This window comes from Podarcis pityusensis, assembly GCF_964106645.2.
Source record: "Podarcis pityusensis genome assembly, chromosome: 5".
Taxonomy (NCBI): domain Eukaryota; kingdom Metazoa; phylum Chordata; class Lepidosauria; order Squamata; family Lacertidae; genus Podarcis; species Podarcis pityusensis.
In genome coordinates, this window is record NC_138032.1 from 61,180,576 (window position 1) to 61,193,694 (window position 13,119).

The window sequence follows — 13,119 nt, forward strand, 5'->3', positions numbered from 1 at the left end:
CAAACAGGGAAAACAGGTAGAGTAAAACAGGACCCCACACCGCCATCTGGTGGCACAAAGTTATATCGCACATACAATGCATATAAATCGCTTTTTCTTTACCAGTCTAGCTGAGTCCTGTGAGTCAGTGTGGACAACACTGAGCTAGATGGAGCAATGGTCTGGCTGAATATAAGGGACCTGGGGTTATTTATTGTATTAAAAAGTGTACTAATTTATGTCAGTTTAGTGTGGGGAGACTGAGTGCAGAACAAGAATACTGCAGTGATTGTAAGATGTACTCTTCATACAAAAGATGACATACCCTCCAACATTTTCCTGATGAAAATAGGGACATCCTATTTAATGATAATGACTGTGATATTTATACCCTGCCCATTTGACTGGGTTGCCCCTGCCACTCTGGGCAGCTTCCAACATATATAAAAACACAATAAAACATGGAACAATTTTCAAAAAACTTCCCTATGCATGTCTCGGGGGTCAGATAACTCCATATCCTCCAACATTTTTCTGATGAAAATAGGGACGTCCTAAGGAAAAGCGTGACATTCTGGGATCAAATCAGAAACTGAGACTACTTCTGTAAATCCGGGGCTGTCCTTGGAAAATAGGGACAATTGGAGGGTCTGAGATGGTGACCGGACCATTTCATTTCATGGAACACACATCAGGCCCATGAGAAATCTCTCTCTTCAACTGTCTCAGAGCCTAGGTGTGAATGTACTGCCTGCCTTTCGTTGATATGCTACTGCAGCAGTTGTGAAAGAGTTTTAGGACTGTGGGATCCTGTTTTAAGCCTCCATTAAACTGCAAGAATAGTTCTACAAGCAAACAAGTTAATTTGGTCATCTGCTCCTTGCCTGCAGGGTAACATCTGCTTCTGATTTTTTGGAAAAACCTGGCCTGGAATTGCTCTACTGTCGGCTCTCTGGCTGGATTCCCTTAACACTGCAGTGATTGCCATATCTTGATTCTGGAGCTGGTCGCTTCTTTGTTTTCCCCCCTCTTGATACCTTGGTTAAAAACAACAACAGTGATTCCGTGTATCATGTGGCTGACTGGCCATGAAGAATTTGCATTTCAGGCTGAAGCTACTGTTGTGGAATCACCTTATTAATATATTAATATATTAATATATATTAATATTCTGCACTGCGGAGCAAGGTGCCAAGTAGCCATGAATAAGGGTAGCCAACTTTAGCTGTGACAGAAATGAAACAATAGTCCGAAAACACTTTAAAGGCTAGCGAATATATTACTGCATAAACTGTCATGGATTACTAAGCAAGAATGATGCGTCTGCTGAATAAGATGCCCAAGACATCTTACTATGTCATAGGATCATAGAATCTTAGAGTTGGAAGGGACCAAACGGGTCATTTAGTCCAACCCCCTGCAATGCAGGAATCTCAGCTAAAGCATCCATGACAGATGGCCATCCAACCTCTTTAAAAACCTCCAAGGAAGAAGAGTCCACCGCCTCTTGTGGGAGTCTGTTCCACTGCTGAACAGCCCTTACTGTCAGAAAGTTTCCCCCCCGAATGTTTAGTCAGAATCTCCTTTCTTGTAACTTGAAGCCATTGGTTCGAGTCTTACCCTCCAGAGCAGGAGAAAACAAGCAGGTTCCCTCCTCCATGTGACAGCCCTTAAGATATTTGAAGATGGCTGTCATATCTCCTCTCAGTCTCCTTCCCCCCCCCCCCCCAGGCTAAACATACCCAGCTCCTTCAATACAGTTTTAGTCTTGAAAGTGCTGATACTGCTATTTTAGCTGTTCCACAAACTGTGATCTACTTTACAGGGTTGTTTATGAAACACCTGGCCAAACCTAAAAGGCTATTACAAAAAGTAGAATGGCGCAGAGGGTGGTTCAGATGAGTGCAGAAGCTATACATCACGCAGGACCACGCATTATGCTCTGTGTGCATATCCCACTCAGGCAAGCTTGTCCCAGCAGACAGCTGCTGAATTTGCTGAGGACCTACATGTAAAGTCCATGGTTTGTAGGCCTGATTATTTTGGTTGTGCCCAGGGCTTTTTTTCCAGCCGTAAATCACCGGAGCTGTGTTCAGGCATCACTCAGATGGGCATCATTATTGTAAGGGAGCGAGGGAGACGTTCATGGTGAGTTCTGGCACCTCATTTTCTAGAAAAATACCACTGGTTGTGCCATAGATTCTTTTTTTTTTCTTTGATTTTTAGGTTGAGCTTCTTCACAATTCCAAAAATCAGGAGTGGGCAGACTGTTTATTTTTATTGCTTATTTATCAGTATGACATTTGGATCCATTCCACCTTTCATGGAAGGAGCTCAATGTGGCATTCATAGGTCTCCTTTCCCCTATGTTATCTGCTCAACAACCCTGTGAGGTAGGCTAGACTGAGAGACAATGACTGGCCCAAGGTCATACAGTGTAGGGTCCCCAGATTTCAAGAAGTAAAAATCCGGACATAAAACTTGAGCTTTTTTTGGGGGGGGGGAATTGCCCCCAAAGTTGTTGATGGTGATACTCTGTTGGTTAAAACCCAGACATTTTGCTGATTTTTCAGAATTCACCCCTGATGCTAATTTTGCCATAGAAATCCCAGATGAGTTTCGTGGTTTTAATTTTGGTCTTCTAAGTTCTAGGCTAATTATTACCCCTCAACCTTATTCCATATTCAGGTGGGGGCGATGTAACAGTGAATAAGTTGGGGAACGGGAATAATCTTTCCCCATAGGTCTGGAAATTTACAGGGTCCCTTTTTTTACAGTCCTGTGTGGTACCTTGAAGACTAATTCAGCGTGCAATCCTGTACATGCTTCTCTGGGAGTTATCGCTATGGAATTCAGTGGGGCTTACTTCTGAGTAATATACCGTAGTTGTGGCATGGACTCACATTAGAAATTGTTGCAGCAGGGCCCCCTTCTGGTCCAGGTTAAGACACTTAGGTGCTACGTAGTGATGAAACTGTTAAGTTTGCACTTTTTCTTTTTTTTCTTTTGCAAAGGAAGAGGGACAGGGAGAGAACGAGAACAGGTGGGTGCCGCAGTTGAAGAGAAACTGGTTGCCAGCAGTTTGTAAAACTGTAGATTATTTTCACAAGGGAGGAGGATGAGGAGAAACCCAGAACAACTTCTCCACACCCCTGAGATCTCCTAGAAGCTCCACCAGGTCCAGCAGGCTCCACCTGCCATTAGCTACCCTGCGCATGTAGCACTTTACGCCACAATAGAGAGGCACCATGTTTGCATTCTGCTTCACGTAAAGACCAAACGAAACCTCTCTGAACATGGAAAAGAGTACTGGAAAGAAAAAAAGTGCTCTAGCCTCATCTTCTCTCTGAGATGCTACATTTCTACATACAGAAGTATACATATATTTTTCTACATGAGGAGCATTCAACATGGGATCCCTCCCACACCAGCCGTTCGAAGTGATGCAGTCCCATGAAAACAGTCTCATGTGGTTCTTCTTTGTTTGAAGTTAGATAATACAGTAATACACAATATTATCTGGATCCAGCCTGTGGGCTGCTGGTTCCTCACCCCTAATCTACAGTATGTATATATGTCTGATGACGCATGGCTCTGTGGAATATCCAGGAGTGTGGAAAGGATATTCTGTGTAAACTCTTTTTCAAAGACTTAATGATGGTGCAACATTTTAAGTGTTCAGTAACACATTAAGAAACTCAACGCTTCTTGAGATAGATTTCGGAATGGCCAATGGAGAAATGCTCTTTGATTTGATTTGAGTTTGACTTACTAAATGTAACAGAGCCCTCTAGTGGTCTTCTTGCATTACTTTACAGAACTAATGAAAGTACCGTATTAATGTGATCAAGTATCACTTGGGATGTCAGCTTTTGGAGATGTCAGCTCCATGTGATGGACAGTTCTAATAATAATGATGATGATTTTATTATTTATACCCCGTCAATCTGACTGGGTTTCCCCAGCCACTCTGGGAGGCTCCCAACAGAAGACTAAAAACAGAATAAAACTTCAAACTTTAAAAACTTCCCTAAACAGGACTGCCTTCAGATGTCTTCTAAAAGTCAGATGGTTGTTTATTTCCTTGACATCTGATGGGAGGGTGTTCCACAGGGCAGGTGCCACTACCAAGAAGGCCCTCTGCCTGGTTCCCTGTAACCTCACCTCTTGCAGGGAGGGAACCGCCATAAGGCCCTCAGAGCTGGACCTCAGTGTCTGGGCTGAATGATGGGGGTGGAGACGCTCCTTCAGGTATACTGGGCTGGGGCCATTTAGGGCTTTAAAGGTCAGCACCAACACTTTGAATTGTGCTCAGAAACGTTCTGTGGCTCTTCTTACCAAGGCTTTTCTCTTTAATGAAAAGCAGTTGTGGGAGACTGAAATCGGGAATGGTGGATTAACAGGAAGAAGGCTGCTTAACCCCTTTCCTTCATGCCATTTGCATCTGCAAAATCACCTCTGCAACTGTTGTTGTTTTTTTAAAAAATCTCTTGGCTGTGTGTGGGTGTTCTTATGCCTTGCCAGACAGAGGTGGTGGCAGGGGGAGAGCAAGTTATATCTCCCCCTGGCTAAGGGAAATCAGATTCCCCAGTACACCACCACCATTATTCAGTTTCAAAGCAAGCATGCACCATAAGTTTCTTAGCTGGAAATACAGTGGTACCTCAGGTTAAGTACTTAATTCGTTCCAGAGGTCCGTTCTTAACCTGAAACTGTTCTTAACCTGAAGCACCACTTTAGCTAATGGGGCCTTCCACTGCCGCTGCACCGCTGGAGCACAATTTCTGTTCTCATCCTGAAGCAAAGTTCTTAACCTGAGGTACTATTTCTGGGTTAGCGGAGTCTGTAACCTGAAGCGTATGTAACCTGAAGCATCTGTAACCCGAGGTACCACTGTAAATCTATAACAGCAGCTCCTGACATAGGCAGTGTCCTGGCCCCTTTACCAGATGAAGGAGACACTGAATCTAATCCTTCACCTGCTCTCCATAGGGCAACTGCTGCTTTGGAAAGAGAAAATACCGCTGAAAATAAATCCAGCAGACTTTCCTGAAACCAGACATAGGTGAATCTAAACCTACACAGCCTCATCTTTCATCATAGAATCATAGAGTTGGAAGGTAACCCCAGGTGTCATCTAGTCCACCCCCCTGCAATGCAGGACTCTCATGTTCAGAGTCTAGTATGTCTGGGCACACACAGAGGTTCCAGCATTCATTATATAAATCATGGGATTGGCTGGAGTCCTCAGTTAGCAGAGATGCTACGTTTGGTTTGTTTGTAGAAAATTTCCTGTTGCAAACTCTGACTCAGTATTTCTAAGTTCAAGATACACTGGAATCATACAGAAGAAAAAGGCAAAGGGCTATCCAAGCATGCAAAGTCAGTAGCCCATAAAAGTGCAATGGATAATTTTAGGGTGCAACAAAAGGGAGAGTTAACAGAAGAAACTATTTGGAACAGTCAAATGATAGAAGCGAAGTAATTCAGTTTTCAGTTGTCCATCTTTCAAGGGTAATTCAGGGTGTGAGCTATTATCAGTAGGTTCAAGTCTGTTCTTTGTACACTTTTAACAAAAGATTTAATAATGAAAAGAAATCGTGGCTAAGGTCCCTGAAAATGCTTAAATATATGTGTAAATATATGGATACCCCAGCCCATGTTACAAAGCAGAATCTCTTCATTTCAAAACATGCTCATTCTTTATTAAGCTTGAGAAAAGCTTTTATATTTGAATATTTAATTTGCTGTTACCCTGACAGTGGTCTGTTGTAGAGCTGGAAAAGCTACCATTCACATGATGAAATAAATATATGAGAAAATGGGTGTTTGTGTGATTTTTGAACAAATATGAGTGACATAACAAAAGGAAAAGGAGGATAAAAACAGAATCCTGCACTTGATAGGCCTTTGGTCAAATCCAGCAGAGGTTTTCTTATATCCTTATGACTTTCATAAAGTAATTCTTCAGTGGTCCCCCTCTACCCATTTGTTTTGCTTCAAAAATATGCCAATAATGACTTGGGTACATTTTAGGCTTGTATCTGTATCTCTTACACACATGCAGCTGCCACTGAAATATTTGATGAAGCTGCTGTATTTTGAAATATGTAATTTCAATATATCATGCATCCATGTATTTAAAAATCCATTATCGTTTAAGAAGTGTTATGTAACTTATTAGCTGTTCTTGTTTACTGTTAATATTTCTGCACCAGGCAGAAACATGCCTCTTCAACCAGGCATTTGGCTGAGTATTACTCTACAGACTTTTAAATGTATTTGTGTGGGTTGTGTGTCGTTTCACTGTTATTTACTTGTGCCTTTTATCTTGTATTTTATTCTGTGGGTGGCTCTGAGACCTTATGATGAAGGGGCGGTATATAAATCTAATAATTAAATAAATTAATAATTGAATTTTAAGCAGAACGTCAAATCATATGTGTAGAAACATGAAATAAGGTTGGGCATTGTCTTGGAATGCTACATTCCAATAATTAACAAACAATTTCAATTTTTCAATAAATTTGTTGGATGCACATCCATCAATGGCCCTTTTATAATACGCAAGTTATGTCAACAATGCTACATCCCATATGTTTTGGTACCATTGCAAGATGCCAGATGATTAATCCAATTTCCAGTTTATTGCTATGACTGGCTGCCTTGAACGCAGCAAGAAGAAAAGCTTTTAACCAAATATATTTTCCTAGTTGCAAAGCGCCATCATTTCCCCCTTTCCTTCAACGCTTTATCAAGTTTTCTTTATTTATTGCAATGGAGAAATATTTTTTAACATAGTAAGAACTGTCAGAATCATCAGGTATTTTCACAACACTTCACAGGGTGCAGAACACTCTGGGGGTATTTATAGTCATCTCATTTATCATAGCTCAGTGAAGCCAGCCCATTAATAAAATCTGAAAAATGTCACTTAATAGCAAACCCCAGAGAGAGAGAGAGAGAGAGCAGAGGCAATGTGATAGAAATGCGCCATCGTGTGGCTTTTTCTATTGTTGGTTTTCTTACTCTATTGCCTGGGCTGGTATAATAATGCTCTAATATATGGTATATAGTTCTGGCTTTTCCACATGTCAGTCTGAGCTATTGCCAAACATATATCTGATCACATCAGGCATGTTAGCACAGCCTGTGACCTACAAAGCTGAATGTAGACGAAAGAACATGTATGATGACTCAACTAGGGCTGAAGAACTTCTTTTTTTCCCTTTTTTGGCTGGCTGGCCAACCTTGTAAAAACAGGGACACCCATCAGGCCTCGGTACGTGACGAGCGAACTATTTTGTCTCGGTGAGTCACAGCTTGTGCCAGTATTGCCTACTGCAGAAACAGCCTTTGCACAAAGGCTTCTTCATTGCTATAATCATGTGTAGCTTGGCCCACCTTCCCTTTTCCCCTAGCCCAGTGTGGACACCCTCCATCCTTGCTAGTCCTGCACACACCTTGAGCCGCTCAACAGAAATGTCTAAAATCATTTGGAGACACAACACAGCAAGAACGAGCAACCAGCAACGCAACTGAGCCACAAGACGCACACAAGACGTTTTGTCTTGCCTGGGATATGACTGATCTTGCCCTGCAAGATAAACCGCCTAAGATCTGTTCCTTCAGACTTTTTGGAGTTTTATTTATTCAGGGACAAACTCCTATAAATGTTCAGTAATTCCAGTAAAGAATACATGCAGTTTCTCATCAGAGCACATCAGGATGATTGGGTTCATCCATAGTTCCTCTAAGGAATGACCCCATGTGTTTTTTGGGGCAACTGTAAGTCTAATAGACCTCCCTTGAGCCTCGGCTGTGTCTCATTTCCTACCAGGGAAGCAAGGAGTTTCTCGCCCAGCCCATGATAAAAAATACTTTTCTGTGCATCATTTGCTGCCCACTGGGTAGCCTGACAGCTGCTTTCAAGCTTCAAGGAACCCTCCTCTATTCACTGTTTTTTACTCTTCTATAAAGCAAGTATTGTTATCCCTTGGTAGCAGGGAACGGGGGCAGACTCCCTGTTTTAACTGGTGAATGAATTGGGATTGAAGGCTCATAAGCCCATCAGGAGTTTACAAACCTGCTCACCAAGCAGCTGCAAAATCCATTAGCAGGGTAGGGTGGTGGTTCTCACCTAACCTCCTGTCAGTCACATCACTGTTGCTTGCCAGGAGGTAGAGGGGGAGGCATGAGGCAGCAGTGAGGTCAGTGTGGTGCAAACACACCAGCAGAACCAATCTGGTGCTCCCGCCAGTGCATTTTCACTAGCTGACCTTGCTGCTGTCTTGCTCCCCCTCTACTTCCTGATAAGCAACAGTGATGTGACTGGATGGAGGGTGGATGAGTGCCATAATCCCACCAGACTGTCCACTACTGGCAAAACCCCTTGAGGTTTTGTGGGCTCTTGATGGGCGTGCTTACACAACTTGCATGGGTTTGGGAACCAAGCAGAATAGTATTGAGTTATCCCTAACTGAATACACACACACACACACACACACACACACGAGTTTGTCAGTGTCTGAAATAATTAAGTATTTTCTTTCCAAGGCAGTGACAGTGGTCAGTGTAAATATAGTTCCAGGACTAGGAGTAATTTCAGGATTTGGGGTATATCCCACACTGATCCATTAACGTTAGCAGAGGTACAGTATATGCTAATGGTTTTGGCTGCAACATTAATTAACCTGCAGCTCATTCACTTATTCATTCCTTTACTCCCAAAGGGTTGCAGGAAGACCTGGCCGGAGGGCAGGGCACTGGAACCAGTCAATAGCTGTTAGCAATATTTACACACTAAACAATGGAAGAGGAAGTCCCCAAACAAATTCCACCATTGTTTGATAAAACCTTTTTTTTTTTTGCCACTGATTAACTAATTTAAACAGAATAGGACCAGTCCTACCACCGGGCAGAGTGAGGTGACTGCCTCAGGCTACAAATTTTGGGTATTCATAAAACAGCAGCATACTGTTAGTTCCTTAACTTATCGTTGTTGTATTTTTACTCCCAGGAAAGGCCCTTGTGGGATTTTTCTGCTCCAGGAGTTAAAATAACTTGCCTGTCCTTAAGTATTACATACTGTGATTTGAAGCAGCAAAATGTCTTGGGCAGGCCCTGCCTTAGAAACATAAATTGTAGTTGGTGGCTGGGGCACCATCAATTAGAGGTCACGTTTTGGAAATGGAATCAGCTACGGCCACACCCTTACGCCAGGTTTTACATTTTTTCCAACTGGGGACAGGGTTGCCATTGATACAGGGAGCAGTGAGAAAGAAAATGAGCCCTTAAATGAATATTCAGTCTCTCCACACCTCTCAGAGGTTTCAGGAGCACTCTAGTCTCTCAGAAGCTTAAGAAGGTCTTCCTGCAACTTCTCTCCAATCGTCACTAACCAAGCAGGTCACATGTCTCAGATCTCTACTGAGCAGGGTCATCACAGAGCTATCTTCCACTGGCAATTAAGGGCAGAGAAACGAAAATGAGGGAGCATTGGCCAGGGTTGCATTTTGGAGCTCCTTTAACCCCATGTTTTAAAACAGTTGCAGTGGTTTCCAGTTTATTTCCTGACCAATTCAAGGTGAACACAGGTGACACAACTTGTACCTTCAAATATCTGAAGGACCACCTCCACACCCAACAGAGACGTTCTCATGCGTTGAGATCTTTAGAGGGAACTTCTACCAACTTGGAAGTTCTACCAACTTCAGAAGTGCAGGAATGGTGGCCCTAGAGACAGCTTTCTCTGGCAGTGTCTGAATTGTGGAATGCCACAAAGGTGTATTCAGCATATTTGTGAAACAACTTCAACTGTATGGTGAGCATGCACCTCTTCACACTAGTCTTGTACAGTTATGGTAATTTATTTTGTGGAATTAACCATTTTTCTTGAATCTGTACTATTCTGCCTTTGTTGGAGCAGTTTTGCTTTTAATAACTGGAACTTGTTTCATAACTTTATGACTGTATTATTGTAATCCATCTTGGGATCTTATGATAAAGGGTGAGTACGTTTGTAGTATAGAAACTGAAAGACTAAACTCTGTCCTGCTCACTTGAAATATGTCTGTATCCTATGCCAATATAAATAGGGAATAAGTACATAAACCTTTTGCATTTTAAAAGATTCAATTGTAAAAGGCATATAGATATTACGGGCGTATGCCGATCATAATATTCTTTTTAAACTCCAGTATACCTCTTTGGGGGCGGGGGGAGCCTAACTTGGGACTCAGCTACATTGGCAAAGAAAAAGTACTTTATATGCAATGTTTATGCATTCTTACACTGTGACACCAGATGGTGCTGTGGAGTTCCCTTTTTGTCAACCTGATTTTTCATATAGTCAAACCTCTGTTGTTGAATGTAATCCGTTCCGGAAGCCTGTTCAGCTTCCGATATGTTTGACAACTGAGGTGTGGCTTCCAACTGGTTGCAAGAGCTTCATGCACTCAAGTGGAACCCATGTTGTACCCTTGGCTTCTGAAAAACATTCAAAAACTGGAGCATTTACTTCCAGGTTTTTGGCGTTCAGGAACCGAAATGTTCCAAAACAGAGCCATGCAGGAACCAAGGTTTGACTCTAAAATGTTTACAACGTGTTTAACTGAAACGCTTCTTTGATGTGTCTAGATCCAGCCTTGGTTCCATGTGTTCCAGTCTGCCCAATTCAGCTGTGGGTCTTTCCAAGTCTGCTTCCTTCCCCTTCTTTCACTACCAAGAAATCAATAATTGGCTATTATTTTCCTTTAGACAGAAGTGAATGAAATTGCATGCCTAGAAGCGCCTACCACCCACCCATGGATAAAACCTGCCGAATGACAGGTACCGTATATAATTTCAGAGGCTTTAGTTTGTGCTGGGCTCCCATAACATCAGAGGGGTTTTTAAGAATGAAATGTCTATAATTATTTTTATTTTGGGGTAGAATTGGATGAAATTTTCAGTCAAGTACGGCCCTTATGAGAGTATGAAACCTGACAAATTTTAATAATTGTCTGCAGCCATTTTGTTTGTTTTGAAAATTCTTGAGGGAGTCCTGTTTTGACTTGTGCTTCCATGAACAGATCCAGCTTCACCACTCATGGCTTGTCTGAATTCAGTGCACACACCCAATCAATATTGTATTTCTATAAAGACTGCAGCTGAAGAACTTTAGCAACCATCTAAATATCAAGTATGCGTAAAGCCAGCCAAGACGAAGGTTAAACATTAACATCCTATTTTCTTTAGGACTTTTTGCCCTGCCTTTCTTGACTGCTGCAGCTCAGAGTGACCACGGCAATTATTCATTTCGCAGTTCCTTGGAACTGACAGTTGTTCTTCAGGAAGGGGAAACTCTTCCCCTTCAGATTTTGGCTATTAACAGCACCATGAGGCTTCTTCTACATTACAGATACTAGAAGTGTTTGAAGACATGCCTAGGGATGTAGCCCTTGGCTGGAAAGGAGGGGAATGCTTGCAATTGCCTGACTTAAGAGATGAGCCCAAAAGCTGCCATTTGGAATCCGAAATGTAAAATGAAGGACACATATGTCTAAACCTGCAAACAGACAAGTTCTCTTTTTAATGTGATAATGACAGGCTGCTTTTCCCCCGAGTTGGTGCAAGACTGTGTGCTCATTAAGCTAAATTCCTTCTCGCCACATTAAAGAAGAATGGCTTCTTGTTCTCCAAGGGTAACATCCACTCTAGCTATTCCTGGATCTTGGATGTCACTGGCGGAAGAGATTAGAATGATCAGGCAGGCGGAATGCCTAATTACAGGACTCCAAAGCTCTCTGCAATTTAGCCTCTTGGCTTTTCAGCCAGCAGCAAATTCTTGCCTTGACGTCTCACATTGTCCAGCAGGGGGCTTACTGCTGGGATGGTTTGTGTCTGAACAAATCTGATTAAATTATTCTCCCAGCCACCAGGCACAAATACCGAAACTGCGCAGAAACAAAATCCAAATAGAGCTTGTGTGTGTTTCTTGCAGCGTTTTAATAAAGTGTATTGTTTTTGTTTAAAAATGGCTCTATTTGTTTGCAATTATTATTATTATTATTATTATTATTATTATTATTATTATTTTATTTATTAAAATGTCAACAAAGGTCCGTATAGTTAAAGCTATGGTTTTCCCAGTAGTGATGTATGGAAGCCGAAGAATGGATGCTTTTGAATTATGGTGCTGGAGGAGACTCTTGAGAGTCCCATGGACTGCAAGAAGATCAGACCTCTCCATTCTTAAGGAAAATTGGCTATTAATAGATAAAAATTTAATGTTATATTATATCAAGATTAAGGATTGGGATTAAAAAAGAGGGAAAGGAATTGCTGGACAAACAAACTGAATTGGAATACAAAAGAGGGAGGTATGAGGAGGTCCAGAAAATAAGTAAATTCAAAAGTAGTGATGAAAAGATGGAATTGTTTTTAATTGTTTTCTCTCTTTTTTATGTGTGTATTTTGTATTGTGTATTTTTCTTTTTACTTTTAAGTTCTTTTTTATTGATGTGTCTCTTTTTATCAGAAACTTTAATAAATATCATTAAAAAAAAAAAAAAAAAGGAAATCAGCCCTGAGTGCTCACTGGAAGGAAAGATCGTGAAGCTGAGGCTCCAATACTTTGGCCACCTCATGAGAAGAGAAGACTCCCTGGAAAAGACCCTGATGTTGGGAAAGATGGAAGGCACAAGGAGAAGGGGACGACAGAGGATGAGATGGTTGGACAGTGTTCTCGAAGCTACCAGCATGAGTTTGACCAAACTGCGGGAGGCAGTGGAAGACAGAAGTGCTTGGCGTGCTCTGGTCCATGGGGTCACGAAGAGTCGGACACAACTGAACGACTAAACAACAACAACAACATGCTGTCTAAGACCTCTCAGGCTGCAGTTCTGCAATCACTCACCTGGGGAGAAAAGTCCCACTGAGTGCACTGAAGAGAAATGCATAGGATTGAGCTGGATTCTTGTTTCCTGTAGGCTAATCTGTTAAAGCAATCAGTTGAATCATCAAGAGGCTAGTCCCTCTTGCAATGATTTGGGTAGTCTGTCATTTTTCAGCTCTATAAATCTGCTTGATAAAGAAACCATGCTCATGCCCATTTTGTGTTTCCTTTGTCCAAATAACCCCACCTGTACCAACTTGTGA